Genomic DNA, 16,581 nt, shown 5'->3' on the forward strand with positions numbered 1-16,581 from the left:
TTTTTTTTAAAAATCAAGATTTTTATCCACCCTGAATACAAGTCTATGGGCAAAAAACGCATCCTGCGAGCACATTTGCAGGATCCCTTTTTTGCCCAAAACGACGGATTGCTAAAAACGCAAGTGTGAAAGTAGCCATAGGAGTTACAGTTAGGGCCAGAAATATTTGGACAGTGACACAAGTTTTGTTATTTTAGCTGTTTACAAAAACATGTTCAGAAATACAATTATATATATAATATGGGCTGAAAGTGCACACTCCGAGCTGCAATATGATAGTTTCCACATCCAAATCGGAGAAAGGGTTTAGGAATCATAGCTCTGTAATGCATAGCGTCCTCTTTTTCAAGGGACCAAAAGTAATTGGACAATGGACTCTAAGGGCAGCAATTAACTCTGAAGTCGTCTCCCTCGTTAACCTGTAATCAATGAAGTAGTTAAAAGGTCAGGGGTGGATTCCAGGTGTGTGGTTTTGCATTTGGAAGCTGTTGCTGTGAGCAGACAACATGCGGTCAAAGGAACTCTCAATTGAGGTGAAGCAGAACATCCTGAGGCTGAAAAAAAGAAAAAATCCATCAGAGAGATAGCAGACATGCTTGGAGTAGCAAAATCAACAGTTGGGTACATTCTGAGAAAAAGGAATTGACTGGTGAGCTTGGGAACTCAAAAAGGCCTGGGCGTCCACGGATGACAACAGTGGTGGATGATCGCCGCATACTTAATTTGGTGAAGAAGAACCCGTTCACAACATCAACTGAAGTCCAGAACACTCTCAGTGAAGTAGGTGTATCTGTCTCTAAGTCAACAGTAAAGAGAAGACTCCATGACAGTAAATACAAAGGGTTCACATCTAGATGCAAACCATTCATCAATACCAAAAATAGACAGGCCAGAGTTAAATTTGCAGAAAAACACCTCAAGAAGCCAGCTCAGTTCTGGAAAAGTATTCTATGGACAGATGAGACAAAGATCAACCTGTACCAGAATGATGGGAAGAAAAAAGTTTGGAGAAGATAGGGAACGGCACATGATCCAAGGCACACCACATCCTCTGTAAAACATGGTGGAGGCAACGTGATGGCATGGGCATGCATGGCTTTCAATGGCACTGGGTCACTTGTGTTTATTGATGACATAAGAGCAGACAAGAGTAGCCAGATGAATTCTGAAGTGTACCGGGATATACTTTCAGCCCAGATTCAGCCAAATGCTGCAAAGTTGATTGGACGGCGCTTCACAGTACAGATGGACAATGACCCCAAGCATACAGCCAAAGCTACCCAGGAGTTCATGAGTGCCAAAAAGTGGAACATTCTGCAATGGCCAAGTCAATCTCCAGATCTAAACCCAATTGAGCATGCATTTCACTTGCTCAAATCCAGACTTAAGACGGAAAGACCCACAAACAAGCAAGACCTGAAGGCTGCGGCTGTAAAGGCCTGGCAAAGCATTAAGAAGGAGGAAACCCAGCGTTTGGTGATGTCCATGGGTTCCAGACTTAAGGCAATGATTGCCTCCAAAGGATTTGCAACAAAATATTGAAACTAAAAATATTTTGTTTGGGTTATGTTTATTTGTCCAATTACTTTTGACCTCCTAAAATGTGGAGTGTTTGTAAAGAAATGTGTACAATTCCTACATTTTCTATCAGATATTTTTGTTCAACCCTTCAAATTAAACGTTACAATCTGCACTTGAATTCTGTTGTAGAGGTTTCATTTCAAATCCAATGTGGTGGCATGCAGAGCCCAACTCGCGAAAATTGTGTCACTGTCCAAATATTTCTGGCCCTAACTGTATATTCTTGTACATAGGGGGCAGTATTATAGTAGTTATATTCTTGTACATAGGAGCAGTATTATAGTAGTTATATTCTTGTGCATAGGAGCAGTATTATAGTAGTTCTATTCTTGTACATATAGGAGCAGTATTATAGTAGTTATATTCTTGTACATATAGGAGCAGTATTATAGTAGATATTATTGTATATAGGGAGCAGTATTATAGTAGTTATATTCTTGTACATAGGGGCAGTATTATAGTAGTTATATTCTTGTACATAGGAGCAGTATTATGGTAGGTATATTCTTGTACATAGGGTGCAGTATTATAGTAGGTATATTCTTGTACATAGGAGCAGTATTATAGTAGTTATATTCTTGTACATAGGAGCAGTATTATAGTAGTTATATTCTTGTACATAGGAGCAGTATTATAGTAGGTATATTCTTGTACATAGGGTGCAGTATTATAGTAGGTATATTCTTGTACATAGGAGCAGTATTATAGTAGTTATATTCTTGTACATAGGGTGCAGTATTATAGTAGTTATTTTCTTGTACATAGGGGCAGTATTATAGTAGTTATATTCTTGTACATAGGGGGCAGTATTATAGTAGTTATATTCTTGTACATAGGAGCAGTATTATAGTAGTTATATTCTTGTACATAGGAGCAGTATTATAGTAGTTATATTCTTGTACATAGGAGCAGTATTATAGTAGTTGTATTCTTGTACATAGGGGCAGTATTATAGTAGTTATATTCTTGTACATAGAAGCTGTATTATAGTAGTTATATTCTTGTACATAGGAGCAGTATTATAGTAGGTATATTCTTGTACATAGGGTGCAGTATTATAGTAGGTATATTCTTGTACATAGGAGCAGTATTATAGTAGTTATATTCTTGTACATAGGGTGCAGTATTATAGTAGTTATATTCTTGTACATAGGGGCAGTATTATAGTAGTTATATTCTTGTACATAGGGTGCAGTATTATAGTAGGTATATTCTTGTACATAGGAGCAGTATTATAGTAGTTATATTCTTGTACATAGGGGGCAGTATTATAGTAGTTATATTCTTGTACATAGGGGCAGTGTTATAGTAGTTATATTCTTGTACATAGAAGCTGTATTATAGTAGTTATATTCTTGTACATAGGAGCAGTATTATAGTAGTTATATTCTTGTACATAGGGGCAGTATTATAGTAGTTATATTCTTGTACATAGGAGCAGTATTATAGTAGTTATATTCTTGTACATAGAAGCTGTATTATAGTAGTTATATTCTTGTACATAGGAGCAGTATTATAGTAGTTATATTCTTGTACATAGGGGCAGTATTATAGTAGTTATATTCTTGTACATAGGAGCAGTATTATAGTAGTTATATTCTTGTACATAGGGGCAGTATTATAGTAGTTATATTCTTGTACATAGGAGCAGTATTATAGTAGTTATATTCTTGTACATAGGGACAGTATTATAGTAGTTATATTCTTGTACATAGGGACAGTATTATAGTAGTTATATTCTTGTACATAGAAGCTGTATTATAGTAGTTATATAGTTATATTCTTGTGCATAGGAGCAGTATTATAGTAGTTATATTCTTGTACATAGGAGCAGTATTATAGTAGTTATATTCTTGTACATAAGGGACAGTATTATAGTAGTTATATTCTTGTACATGGGGACCAGTATTATAGTAGTTATTTTCTTGTACATAGGGGCAGTATTATTATAGTTATTTTCTGGTACGTAGAAGGCAGTATTGTCTTCCTGTGATATAATCTGTGTGTGGTGAGCACTTTTGTGTGTCCTACCTTCTGGGCTTGTGGACAATACCTACCCAGATCCTCTACAATCGCCCCCGTATTCTTGCAGAATGGGTTACTTATGGCAGTCTGCTTGCTGTTCTGTAAGGTTTACGGTCAGTGCCCGGCAGAGAGATCATTAAACGCGATGAAGATCGGCGGGTTCATCTGCGGTGTGCTGGTGAACGGCTGCGCTCTCTGCCGCTTTATGGGCCCTTTATTACTGGCATTAAATATAACGCTGAGGTCTCTCTTATTTGTTTGGACGGGGATGTAAGCTGCACAGGATCAGGCTGCTGGGGATCTTCTCCACGCGTTTCCCCGGGGGTCTCTGCGCTTTCCTTGATATTCCTGCACCCCCTCCTCTCCAGTTTGCGGAGCCGTGTGACGTCCCCGTGTTGCACGTGACGGTTTTCTCTGGTGTTGACATGGCCGCTCCGATGTTTAGTGCTGTGTACACAGCGGGATCACGGCTCTAATGAGAATTTTGCTCTTCAATCTGTCAAGTCCTTGAGTTGTCACTCAGCTTTCTCAGTCTCCTGATGGACGGGTTGTCTAGTAGGGCAGCGTGAGGCACAGATCGCCCTATAACGAGCTGATTCTGCGTTTTTAATGACCGATTAGTGGCAGCGGTGACCATTTCTCTGGCCTTTTCTTCCCTATTAAGTAAAATGCATTGGGCGCAATGTACAAAACGTGTGGACCGAGGGTCTGCTATGTACGGAACCATAAACCCTCCAGATTTAATTGTCGTGTCCTAACGAGCAAGCTAAGAATTTTCTTGGCGCCTTCACAGGGTGGAAGCCTTTGCCATGGAGATGCTGTTATCTCCAAATAGCCCGCCATTTTATATGTTCACATCCAAGAAACAAGGCGGAAAGACGTGAGCAGAACTATGGAGGACCCGCCAGTGTCATGTCCTGGCCACCGCACATTACCACTGATTAGCCACATTCTTGCTATTTTTGGGCCATTATTTTGGAGCGGTTTTCTGCACGTCGACGCGTTTTAAGCCACATGTCTCAGTAAGTCTATAACAAGGCAAAAAAAAAAGCGCAATAATAGTCACGCACGCCAGTAATTACAGCCAGAACTCTTGACATGTTTAACTTGGTAAATCTCCCCCGTTGTTTTGCAGCGATCATCAGTTTTCGGATTACGACCTGCAGTGTAAAGAATGGCGGTGAGCTTTCTTGCAGTCACATACATGAACCATTACGAGCCGGTTTCATCAGTTGGAGGTTTTTTTTTTTTCTTTTTCGCATTTGTTGACTTCAGTCCATTTCTTCAAAATGGCGCACGTGGCTTATTAATTTTGCACAAATATATATATATATATATATATATATATATATATATATATATATATATATATATATATATATATATATATATAAATTTTTTTTTTATTATTATTATTATTATTTTATATAGCACCATTGATTCCATGGTGCTGTACATGAGAAGGGGTTACATACAAATTACAAATATCACATACAGTAAACAAACTAACAATGACAGACTGATACAGAGGGGCGAGGACCCTGCCCTTGCGGGCTTACATTCTACAGGATTATGGGGAAAGAGACAGTAGGTTGAGGGTTGCAGGAGCTCCGGTGTTGGTGAGGCGGTAGCTCCGGTGTTGGTGAGGCGGTAGCTCCGGTGTTGGTGAGGCAGCAGCGGTGTCAGTGCAGGCTGTAGGCTTTCCTGAAGAGATGAGTTTTCAGGTTCCGTCTGAAGGATCCGACTGTGGTTGATAGTCGGACGTATTGGGGCAGAGAGTTCCAGAGGATGGGGGATATTCGGGAGAAGTCTTGGAGGCGATTGGATGAGGAGCGAATAAGTGTGGAGGAGAGAAGGAGGTCTTGGGAGGACCGGAGATCACGTGAGGGAAGATATCGGGAGATTAGTTCAGAGATATATGGAGGAGACAGGTTGTGGATGGCTTTGTAGGTCAGTATTAGCAATTTGAACTGGATACGCTGAGGGAATGGGAGCCAGTGAAGAGATTTGCAGAGGGGGGAAGCGGAGGAGTAGCGAGGAGAGAGATGGATTAGTCGGGCAGCAGAGTTAAGGATGGACTGGAGAGGTGCAAGGGTGTTAGCAGGGAGGCCACAGAAAAGGATGTTGCAGTAGTCAAGGCGGGAAATGATGAGGGCGTGCACAAGCATTTTAGTAGATTGGGGGTTGAGGAAAGGACGGATCCTGGAGATATTTTTGAGCTGGAGGCGACAGGAGGTGGAAGGAGCTTGGATGTGTGGTTTGAAGGACAGGGCAGAGTCGAAGGTTACTCCGAGGCAGCGGACTTCGGGTACAGGGGAAAGCATGATGTCATTGACTGCGATAGATAGGTCAAGTAAGGAAGATTTGTGGGATGGAGGAAAGATGATGAGTTCAGATTTGTCCACATTGAGTTTGAGGAAGCGAGAGGAGAAGGAGGATATGGCTGATATGCACTCTGGGATTCTGGACAGCAGAGCGGTGATGTCTGGGCCAGAGAGGTAGATCTGAGTGTCATCAGCATAGAGGTGGTACTGGAATCCATGGGACTTTATGAGTTGTCCCAAGCCAAGTGTATAAATTGAGAAGAGTAGGGGTCCTATAACAGAGCCTTGGGGGACTCCGACAGAGAGAGGGTGGGATGAGGAGGTAGTATGGGAGTGGGAGACGCTGAATGTGCGGCTGGAAAGGTACGAGGCGATCCAGGATAGGGCGAGGTCTTTGATGCCAAAGGAGGAGAGCATCTGCAGTAGGAGGCAGTGGTCAACTGTGTCGAAAGCAGAGGACAGGTCTAGAAGGAGGAGTACAGAGTATTGTCCAGTAGCTTTGGCGGTAAGTAGGTCGTTAGTGATTTTGGTCAGGGCAGTCTCAGTTGAGTGATGGGGGCGGAAACCAGATTGTAGATTGTCGTACAACAAGTTAGATGAGAGGTGGGAGGAGAGTTCAGCATGGACGTGCTGCTCCAGGAGTTTGGAAGCGAATGGGAGCAGCGATATTGGGCGATAGCTGGACATAGCAGTTGGATCGAGGGTTGGCTTTTTAAGGATAGGCGTGATTGTGGCATGTTTGAACGCAGAGGGGAAGGTGCCAGAAGTTAGTGATAGGTTGAAGAGGTGGGTTAGGGATGGGATAAGTGTGGTGGTGAGGTTGGGGAGGAGGTGGGATGGGATGGGGTCGAGCGCACAGGTGGTGAGGTGGGATTTGGAGAGGAGACAATTAAGTCCCCCTTCAGTGATGTTGGATAGGGAGGTTATGGGGTTTGGGCATTGGTCTGGTATACAAAGTGGTTGTGGTGGTTGAACAATAAAGTCTTGCCTTGTCTGGTCGATCTTATTTTTAAAGTGTGTGGCAAAGTCCTCAGCAGAGATGAGGGAGGTTGGAGGGGGCAGTGGGGGGCGGAGGAGGGAGTTAAATGTTTTGAATAACTGTTTGGGGTTGTGGGATAGGGAAGATACGAGGGTTGTGAAGTAGGCCTGTTTAGCAGAGGTGAGTGCAGATTTAAAAGCGAGTGTTGCTTGTTTGAATACAGTGAAGTCGTCTTGCGAGTGTGTTCTCTTCCAACGCCGCTCCGCAACCCTGGACACTTGCCTTAGCTTTTTGGTGGTGTTATTATGCCAAGGTTGTCTAGTGATACGTCGCGCTCTGCCATGGACGAGAGGGGCAACTGTGTCAATAGCTGATGCGAGAGTGGCATTGTAGAAAGCAGCGGCACTGTCTGTGTCGTGGAGTGAGGATATGGATGCCAGTGGTAGGATGGAGTCAGAGAGTGTGTGGGTGTCTAGGTGTGCAAGGTTTCTGCGTGGGTGCGCATGTTGCTGGATATGGATGATTGGTGAGGAGGACAGGGATGAGAAGGTGAGCAGATGGTGGTCGGATAGAGGGAGAGGGGAGGTGGTGAAGTTAGATAGAGAGCAGAGACGGGTGAATACCAGGTCTAGTGTATGCCCATCCGTGTGGGTGGCTGCGGAGGACCACTGAGTAAGTCCAAAGGATGAGGTAAGGGACAGAAGTTTGGAGGCTGTTGACTGAAGGGTATCAATGGGGATGTTGAAGTCACCCATGATGATGGTGGGAGTGTCAGCAGAGAGAAAGTGAAGAAGCCAGGTGGAGAATTGGTCAATAAAGGCAGTGGTCGGGCCCGGAGGTCGGTATATGACGGCCACTTGGAGGTTGGAGGGAGAGTAGATGCGGACAGAATGGACTTCAAAAGAGGGGAGGATAAGGGAGGGAAGAGGGAGGGAAGATATATATATGAAGATATATATATATATATATATATATATATATATATACAGTGGGGCAAAAAAGTATTTAGTCAGTCAGCAATAGTGCAAGTTCCACCACTTAAAAAGATGAGAGGCGTCTGTAATTTACATCATAGGTAGACCTCAACTATGGGAGACAAACTGAGAAAAAAAAATCCAGAAAATCACATTGTCTGTTTTTTTAACATTTTATTTGCATATTATGATGGAAAATAAGTATTTGGTCAGAAACAAAATTTCATCTCAATACTTTGTAATATATCCTTTGTTGGCAATGACAGAGGTCAAACGTTTTCTGTAAGTCTTCACAAGGTTGCCACACACTGTTGTTGGTATGTTGGCCCATTCCTCCATGCAGATCTCCTCTAGAGCAGTGATGTTTTTGGCTTTTCGCTTGGCAACACGGACTTTCAACTCCCTCCAAAAGTTTTCTATAGGGTTGAGATCTGGAGACTGGCTAGGCTACTCCAGGACCTTGAAATGCTTCTTACGAAGCCACTCCTTCGTTGCCCTGGTGGTGTGCTTTGGATCATTGTCATGTTGAAAGACCCAGCCACGTTTCATCTTCAATGCCCTTGCTGATGGAAGGAGGTTTGCACTCAAAATCTCACGATACATGGCCCCATTCATTCTTTCATGTACCCGGATCAGTCGTCCTGGCCCCTTTGCAGAGAAACAGCCCCAAAGCATGATGTTTCCACCACCATGCTTTACAGTAGGTATGGTGTTTGATGGATGCAACTCAGTATTCTTTTTCCTCCAAACACGACAAGTTGTGTTTCTACCAAACAGTTCCAGTTTGGTTTCATCAGACCATAGGACATTCTCCCAAAACTCCTCTGGATCATCCAAATGCTCTCTAGCAAACTTCAGACGGGCCCGGACATGTACTGGCTTAAGCAGTGGGACACGTCTGGCACTGCAGGATCTGAGTCCATGGTGGCGTAGTGTGTTACTTATGGTAGACCTTGTTACATTGGTCCCAGCTCTCTGCAGTTCATTCACTAGGTCCCCCCGCGTGGTTCTGGGATTTTTGCTCACCGTTCTTGTGATCATTCTGACCCCACGGGGTGGGATTTTGCGTGGAGCCCCAGATCGAGGGACATTATCAGTGGTCTTGTATGTCTTCCATTTTCTAATTATTGCTCCCACTGTTGATTTCTTCACTCCAAGCTGGTTGGCTATTGCAGATTCAGTCTTCCCAGCCTGGTGCAGGGCTACAATTTTGTTTCTGGTGTCCTTTGACAGCTCTTTGGTCTTCACCATAGTGGAGTTTGGAGTCAGACTGTTTGAGGGTGTGCACAGGTGTCTTTTTATACTGATAACAAGTTTAAACAGGTGCCATTACTACAGGTAATGAGTGGAGGAAAGAGGAGACTCTTAAAGAAGAAGTTACAGGTCTGTGAGAGCCAGAAATCTTGATTGTTTGTTTCTGACCAAATACTTATTTTCCACCATAATATGCAAATAAAATGTTAAAAAAACAGACAATGTGATTTTCTGGATTTTTTTTTTCTCAGTTTGTCTCCCATAGTTGAGGTCTACCTATGATGTAAATTACAGACGCCTCTCATCTTTTTAAGTGGTGGAACTTGCACTATTGCTGACTGACTAAATACTTTTTTGCCCCACTGTATATATATATATATATATATAAATATATAATATAAATATATATATATATATATATATATATATATATATATATATATACATACATACATACATACATACATACATACATACATATACATATATATATATACATATATATATATATATATATATATATATATATATATATATATATATACATATATATATACATACTAGATGGCAGCCCGATTATACAGAATCGGGAGTCTAGAATCCATATATACTTTATTTATTCAAATGTAAGAATAATACAATTAATAAATAATAGTAAGAAAGAACAAAAATAATAGGCAGTATATGGAGAAAACACCAAACAAAAGTTCAAAATTGGTGTGAAAATGTCACTGAACCACTTCACAACTAAATATATATAGTTTTGGTAAATGGTATTATCATTTTTTTGACGAAATTCGGCAGGAGCTTGAAGAGCAACGTCACTGGGCCCACCTCCACGCAGTAGAAACTTGCTGTGAGGTAAAAATTCAAAAATCACACCAAAATGGCGGGCGGAGTGTGTCACAGTACGGCACGTTTCTGATTGGTCGCTCGCAGCAGGCGGCAACCAATCAGACACTGGACACTGTTGACGTCACTTATCTCCGGACATTAGCTCCGGACATTAGCTCCGGACATTAGCTCCGGACATTGCCACGGAAGTTGGCACAAATTGCAGGAAGTAGTATTCTAGGCAATTATATATTAGATATATATATATATATATATATATATATATATATATATATATATATACATACATACATACATACATACATACATACATACATACATACATATACATGTTCCAAAAGAAAAGGCTATATTTTATTTAATAAATCTGCAGGCTTACATAGAACGACACCATGAAAAAAGCGTTTTATCAGGTTGTTGTTTTTTTTTTTTTTTTTTAAAGTACGATGAAAATGTATAGAAATGCCAAACCACAATAGTGAAGTAATAATGAAAAAAAACAAACAAAGCAGGCGTACTTATATAAAATTGACTTTTAATTGAGAGCAAATTGGAAGAAGAATAAATAAAGTCCAGATTTAAAAATGCCAAAAATTAGACAAAAGTGCGAAGTTTGCAATGATTCTTGCTTTGTGGAGTAATTACCTTTTACGGACTATAGAAAGCTGTGCTTGGCCAACACAACACAAAAGCTCCATTCTTTACACTGCAGGCTGCACGGAGCAAACAAAGCGAGGTAGAAACCAGGTTTATCTTACAATGTAATTACCCTTGAACTCTCAGGTGATCGGTTACATGACGGGACATCTCAGGACATGGCGGCATGGCATCCTCCTGACATTGTGACCACCCGGAGGAGGTTCATGTCAGCGCCAATGTGATCACTGGTGCTCAGAGACATGGAGGATGCACAGCTGCTGCTGCGGATGATCGCTCCTCTCATTTTGCTGATTGGTCGATTTTCCTTATGGGAAATAATTACCGGCTGAGTGTGTGCTGGGCTCTGGGATATGTGTAAGAAGAACATGCGTGCTCAGTTGTGTTGTGTTAGTAGCAGCGTACATTGTACGGGGTCAGTGGGCGACATTGTGGATCATAGAGATGAAAATGTAAATATTTTGTTTTTATAAAGGTTATTTTGTAAACAACATGGATCATCCCAATGTGATTACTGAGCCCTGACCACTGGAACATAAGTCCCAAAGTTCTGAGTGGAGCCTCAGTGAGCATGTGCGACCACCAAGCCTACAGGCAGTGAATGGAACAGTCGTCGCACATGCTCAGTACTACTCGAATCACACAGGAGGGATCCAAGCGGTCAGATCCCCAGTAATCCTACATTTGTCACTTATCCTGCAGACGGTTGATTTACGCTTACAGGACAACCTAGAGATATATATTTAGATCTTTCTAGTGCCCCCTCGTTCTCGCGCCCTCTGTCGTTCTCTCGTTCTCGCGCCCTCTGTCGTTCTCTCGTTCTCGCGCCCTCTGTCGTTCTCTCGTTCTCGCGCCCTCTGTCGTTCTCTCGTTCTCGCGCCCTCTGTCGTTCTCTCGTTCTCGCGCCCTCTGTCGTTCTCTCGTTCTCGCGCCCTCTGTCGTTCTCTCGTTCTCGCGCCCTCTGTCGTTCTCTCGTTCTCGCGCCCTCTGTCGTTCTCTCGTTCTCGCGCCCTCTGTCGTTCTCTCGTTCTCGCGCCCTCTGTCGTTCTCTCGTTCTCGCGCCCTCTGTCGTTCTCTCGTTCTCGCGCCCTCTGTCGTACTCTCGTTCTCGCGCCCTCTGTCGTACTCTCGTTCTCGCGCCCTCTGTCGTTCTCGCGCCCTCTGTCGTTCTCTCGTTCTCGCGCCCTCTGTCGTTCTCTCGTTCTCGCGCCCTCTGTCGTTCTCTCGTTCTCGCGCCCTCTGTCGTTCTCTCGTTCTCGCGCCCTCTGTCGTTCTCTCGTTCTCGCGCCCTCTGTCGTTCTCTCGTTCTCGCGCCCTCTGTCGTTCTCTCGTTCTCGCGCCCTCTGTCGTTCTCTCGTTCTCGCGCCCTCTGTCGTTCTCTCGTTCTCGCGCCCTCTGTCGTTCTCTCGTTCTCGCGCCCTCTGTCGTTCTCTCGTTCTCGCGCCCTCTGTCGTTCTCTCGTTCTCGCGCCCTCTGTCGTTCTCTCGTTCTCGCGCCCTCTGTCGTTCTCTCGTTCTCGCGCCCTCTGTCGTTCTCTCGTTCTCGCGCCCTCTGTCGTTCTCTCGTTCTCGCGCCCTCTGTCGTTCTCTCGTTCTCGCGCCCTCTGTCGTTCTCTCGTTCTCGCGCCCTCTGTCGTTCTCTCGTTCTCGCGCCCTCTGTCGTTCTCTCGTTCTCGCGCCCTCTGTCGTTCTCTCGTTCTCGCGCCCTCTGTCGTTCTCTCGTTCTCGCGCCCTCTGTCGTTCTCTCGTTCTCGCGCCCTCTGTCGTTCTCTCGTTCTCGCGCCCTCTGTCGTTCTCTCGTTCTCGCGCCCTCTGTCGTTCTCTCGTTCTCGCGCCCTCTGTCGTTCTCTCGTTCTCGCGCCCTCTGTCGTTCTCTCGTTCTCGCGCCCTCTGTCGTTCTCTCGTTCTCGCGCCCTCTGTCGTTCTCTCGTTCTCGCGCCCTCTCTCGTGACTGGATAATCACATTGAAACCCCCCCATTCTTTACACTGCAGGTTGCCTCCTTAATTGGAGAACGGTCCAATAGAAACCATATTCGTCGGACATACTTGGGGTGTGACCTGTTGGGTTTTATCTGGTTCTTGGGGCATCTGATGCCTAACAGATGATCACTTTTCTGTCTTACCATGAACACTGGATATTTGGGTTTTATTGCTCTGCTGGTGAGATCCCAGTTATGACGGCAGTGCTCATACTTATTAAATCTGATGGTAGCGGAGCCAATGCAAATCTCAGTGAAGATCCAGGACACTTGGTTACGGCACAGACATTGCATCCGGGCGCAGGAGCTTTCAATTCCTTCTCTTGACCCAAGGGATTACAATTTTATGTAAAATATGTGGCTCTGTAAATCTCTCAGACTCGGCTTCGCCTCTGAAGATCACAGCAAAAATCTCCTTTTATAGTGACTGCATCAAGGGAGGATGGGAAGAGCGTGGCAGGAAGCCCCCGACATTGTGCGAATGGATGCTTGCAGTATTGGCGGAGGCCGGGCTGGTTACTGCCTCCCACGGTCCAGGCTGCTAATTGTGACAAAGGTCTGCAGCGTCTCGGTGGAAGCGTTGATCTCGTTTACTCACACTGCAACTTTCCTTTCTACCCAACTGGGTCTGAGCACTTCTCTGATTAAACCGTAACAGGAGCGGGCAGCGCAGGACGAGCGAGACTCCAAGACAGAGAAACCAATCCAGCCATCCATCCATCCGTCCGTCTGTCCTGTGACTAGAGGATACAGAAATCAGTCACAGAAAATAGAGCCGTGGTGCACGTCCATTTCAGAGCCCCATTCTTGACATCGGTGGAGGTCACAGTGGTCTATTACCTGTCCATTAGTAAGGCGATAAATTTTAATACTGAGAATATCCATTCAGAATAAAATAATGATGTTTAGTGTTGACCACTAGGGGGCAGCTCCTTGTACACAGATTTATATGGTCGCCACTAGGGGGAGCTCCTTGTACACAGATTTATATGGCCGCCACTAGGGGGAGCTCCTTGTACACAGATTTATATGGCCGCCACTAGGGGGCAGCTCCTTGTACACAGATTTATATGGCCGCTACTAGGGGCAGATCCTTGTACACAGATTTATATGGCCGCCACTAGGGGGCAGCTCCTTTACACAGATTTATATGGCCGCCACTAGGGGCAGCTCCTTGTACACAGATTTATATGGCCGCCACTAGGGGCAGCTCCTTGTACACAGATTTATATGGCCGCCACTAGGGGGAGCTCCTTGTACACAAGATTTATATGGCCGCCACTAGGGGCAGCTCCTTGTACACAGATTTATATGGCCGCCACTAGGGGGAGCTCCTTGTACACAGATTTATATGGCCGCCACTAGGGGCAGCTCCTTGTACACAGATTTATATGGTCGCCACTAGGGGGAGCTCCTTGTACACAGATTTATATGGCCGCCACTAGGGGCAGCTCCTTGTACACAGATTTATATGGCCGCCACTAGGGGGCAGCTCCTTGTACACAGATTTATATGGCCGCTACTAGGGGCAGATCCTTGTACACAGATTTATATGGCCGCCACTAGGGGGCAGCTCCTTTACACAGATTTATATGGCCGCCACTAGGGGCAGCTCCTTGTACACAGATTTATATGGCCGCCACTAGGGGCAGCTCCTTGTACACAGATTTATATGGCCGCCACTAGGGGGAGCTCCTTGTACACAAGATTTATATGGCCGCCACTAGGGGCAGCTCCTTGTACACAGATTTATATCGCCGCCACTAGGTGGAGCTCCTTGTACACAGATTTATATGGCCGCCACTAGGGGCAGCTCCTTGTACACAGATTTATATCGCCGCCACTAGGTGGAGCTCCTTGTACACAGATTTATATGGCCGCCACTAAGGGGAGCTCCTTGTACACAGATTTATATGGCCGCCACTAGGGGGAGCTCCTTGTACACAGATTTATATGGCCGCCACTAGGGGGAGCTCCTTGTACACAGATTTATATCGCCGCCACTAGGGGGAGCTCCTTGTACACAGATTTATATGGCCGCCACTAGGGGCAGCTCCTTGTACACAGATTTATATGGCCGCCACTAGGGGGACCTCCTTGTACACAGATTTATATGGCCGCTACTAGTTAGAGCTCCTTGTACACAGATTTATATGGCCGCCACTAGGGGCAGCTCCTTGTACACAGATTTATATGGCCGCCACTAGGGGCAGCTCCTTGTACACAGATTTATATGGCCGCCACTAGGGGCAGCTCCTTGTACACAGATTTATATGGCCGCCACTAGGGGCAGCTCCTTTTTTTTAATGAAAACAGATTGCAAAAATCTTTACATCCAAGGTTAACAACCCCTTTAAGCAGTTGACCGCATTGGATTAATATAGATAGTTTAGAAATTGCCATTATTGAACTGTTCAGGATGAGAGGTTCGCAGCTGTAATCTCTGATGGAAGAGCCGGAGTCTCTGCTGATGAACGCGCGTCCCGGTCAGAGTCCTCAATCTGCTGGAAGAGACCCTCATATGTAGCTGGGCTGATTGGTTGTGAGCTGGGGGGGGGGGGACGCAGGACCAAAATATTGATTTCTTTTTATAGACCACCGCTGTCATTATGACTGCTTCAGGTCCACAGCGTGAGGCCTCGGCTACAAGATTGTATGGTAACTGCAGGGTTCCCTGTCCGGCTGCATGACCCCGGGGGGCTACACCGCCATCCATGGTCAGAGAGTGGCTGTTTTGCCATTCAGTGCACTATGGGGGGCTCCTGCAAAACCACAGCAGAGAATGGTGGCTGCCCCTGTAATACCTGGACACGGGGATAGTGTGTAACTTCATGTCACAGTGCGGAGATCGGCCGCCGCTTGTACAAAATCTGCCATTTTTTGAATGATCTTTTCTTCAGGGAAAAATGTGACCTACAAAATATTAATGTCAAAAAGTGACGAAATGTTCTACAGCGAAACTGCTCGTTACTGAGAAGGGAAATCTTCCCACACACCGCACAGTACCGCTCCTCCTGTATATACACACTGCACAGTACCACTCCTCCTGTATATACACACTGCACAGCACCGCTCCTCCTGTATATACACACCGCACAGTACCGCTCCTCCTGTATATACACACTGCACAGTACCGCTCCTCCTGTATATACACACCGCACAGTACCGCTCCTCCTGTATATACACACCGCACAGTACCACTCCTCCTGTATATACACACCGCACAGTACCGCTCCTCCTGTATATACACACTGCACAGTACCGCTCCTCCTGTATATATACTGCACAGTACCGCTCCTCCTGTATATACACACTGCACAGTACCTCTCCTATATATATACACTGCACAGTACCACTCCTATATACACACCGCACAGTACCGCTCCTCCTGTATATACACACTGCACAGTACCACTCCTCCTGTATATACACACTGCACAGTACCACTCCTCCTGTATATATACACTGCACAGTACCACTCCTCCTGTATATACACACTGCACAGTACCACTCCTCCTGTATATACACACTGCACAGTACCACTCCTCCTGTATATACACACTGCACAGTACCACTCCTCCTGTATATACACACTGCACAGTACCACTCCTCCTGTATATACACACTGCACAGTACCACTCCTCCTGTATATATACACTGCACAGTACCACTCCTCCTGTATATATACACTGCACAGTACCGCTCCTCCTGTATATATACACTGCACAGTACCGCTCCTCCTGTATATATACACTGCACAGTACCGCTCCTCCTGTATATATACACTGCACAGTACCGCTCCTCCTGTATATATACACTGCACAGTACCACTCCTGTCCTGTATACTGGGTGTAATCCTCAGTATCTGTATTATTCTGTATATATACACTGCACAGTACCACTCCTGTCCTGTATACTGGGTGTAATCCTCAGTATCTGTATTATTCTGTATA

General features: G+C 44.9%; 1 protein-coding gene across 1 annotated transcript in view; it reads left to right on the plus strand.

Annotated features, from left to right (window-relative positions):
• GALNT18 (polypeptide N-acetylgalactosaminyltransferase 18) overlaps nt 1-16,581 on the plus strand; it is a 255,237-nt gene that overhangs the window by 30,082 nt on the left and 208,574 nt on the right. The gene's annotated exons all lie outside the window — the stretch shown is intronic.

This window comes from Ranitomeya imitator, chromosome 9 (assembly GCF_032444005.1).
Source record: "Ranitomeya imitator isolate aRanImi1 chromosome 9, aRanImi1.pri, whole genome shotgun sequence".
NCBI lineage: Eukaryota > Metazoa > Chordata > Amphibia > Anura > Dendrobatidae > Ranitomeya > Ranitomeya imitator.